Here is a 1618-nt window from a genome sequence, read left to right on the forward strand (position 1 = left end):
GACCATCTCTCCCCCCCTCAACAGGAACAATATGAAATGACAAGTTAAATCACTTTTCCTTTACTCGTTGTCCAGGGATACTTCAGCTTGACTTTATGCTGCCATGGAATCCCAGAAACTGACTATTTGGCCCAAGGGTTCCATGCTGATAATTATACTCAATAATTACACCTCACCCTCATGGTCTCTCCTTCCCCACCCCCCCATCACTTTCTCCTCGATTCCCCTCCCCCACTCTCTCATAGGCAACAAGTCTCTCCTTGACAGAACAGACTTGAGGAGCCAAATGACTAACTCTGGTTCCTGAATACATTTAACCCTCAATAACGACCAACGAAAAACATTACATTTATTATTTGTGGAATCTTGCTGTGCAGAAAACTTGGCCCTCAGCTTTCCTTGTCAAACAAACTTTGCATCGTGGGCTTGTAAAACAATGAGAGGCCCTGTTGGCATGCTCAGTGCTATTCAAATGCCAATTTGTTCTTTCCTTATAATGCTGCAATAGAAACTTTGATTACTCCACACTCTATGAAATAATCCCTCAAAGTAATAACCTGTGTTGCGTAGCTATCTGTCCAAATCACTGCTGTTGAAGGCTGATGTATTTCCTACATTACAATTGTATTGCTAACCTCACAGGCACATAAAACAGCAAACTCTTCAAAAATCGAGACTTGGCTTAAAAACTAGAAATTTATTTTCTTCCCAAACAAAAAAGTCAATATACACTGACAATCAACTTTTTTCTTGGTTCATTTAATCTCCAACCAGCTACACATAATCACACAATTTAGCGATGCTTATAAAATTATGTACACAATCTCCATGCACCCCTCTCCCCATTTAATTTTCTTTGCCTTTCTATTCCAAATTAAAGCCAATGAACATTTCCATGAAAAATGAAGTCAAGTTCCAATTTTTCATATTTGTTAATTCCTAACACTGGCTCCCTCAGCTAATATAGGTAAAACACAGCGGCTCAGTGGTTAGCCCTGCTGCCTCTCACAGGGACCAGAGTTCAATTCCACCCTTGGGTCGACCGTGCGCGCGGAGTTTGCACATTCTCCCAGTGTCTGCGTGGGTTTCGTCCAGGTGCTCCAGTTTCCTCCCACAGTCCAAAGATGTGTAGGTTAGATGGATTGGCCATGCTAAATTGCCCATAGTGTTCAGGGATGTGCAGGCTAGGTGGATCAGCCATGGGAAATGTGGGGTTACGGGATAAGGTAGGTCTGGGTGGGATGTGCTGTGGAAGGTTGGTGTGGACCAATGGGCCAAATGGCCCGCTTCCACACTGTAGGGATTCTATAATAAAAAAAACACTTCTCCCCATTCTCCCTCATCTTGTCAGATAGATTTTGATTCGATTGCTGGGATACAGTGTAAACTTTGCTAACTTAAATACAGGAAGCCACTCCCTGTCATGGGAAATGGGAAACACATCAACTGGAAGCTTAAAATGACAACATCAAGACACACTACAAACTGGGCTAAATCTGAAAGAGACCCGAATCTGGTACAGACATGATGGACCGAATGGCCTCCTGCAGTGCTGTAACCAATTACGAACAATAAGAACACATGAATTAGGAGTAGAAGTAGGCCATTCGGGCCCTTC

The sequence above is a fragment of the Rhincodon typus genome, chromosome 3 (genome assembly GCF_021869965.1).
Source record: "Rhincodon typus isolate 14 chromosome 3, sRhiTyp1.1, whole genome shotgun sequence".
Classification (NCBI taxonomy): domain Eukaryota; kingdom Metazoa; phylum Chordata; class Chondrichthyes; order Orectolobiformes; family Rhincodontidae; genus Rhincodon; species Rhincodon typus.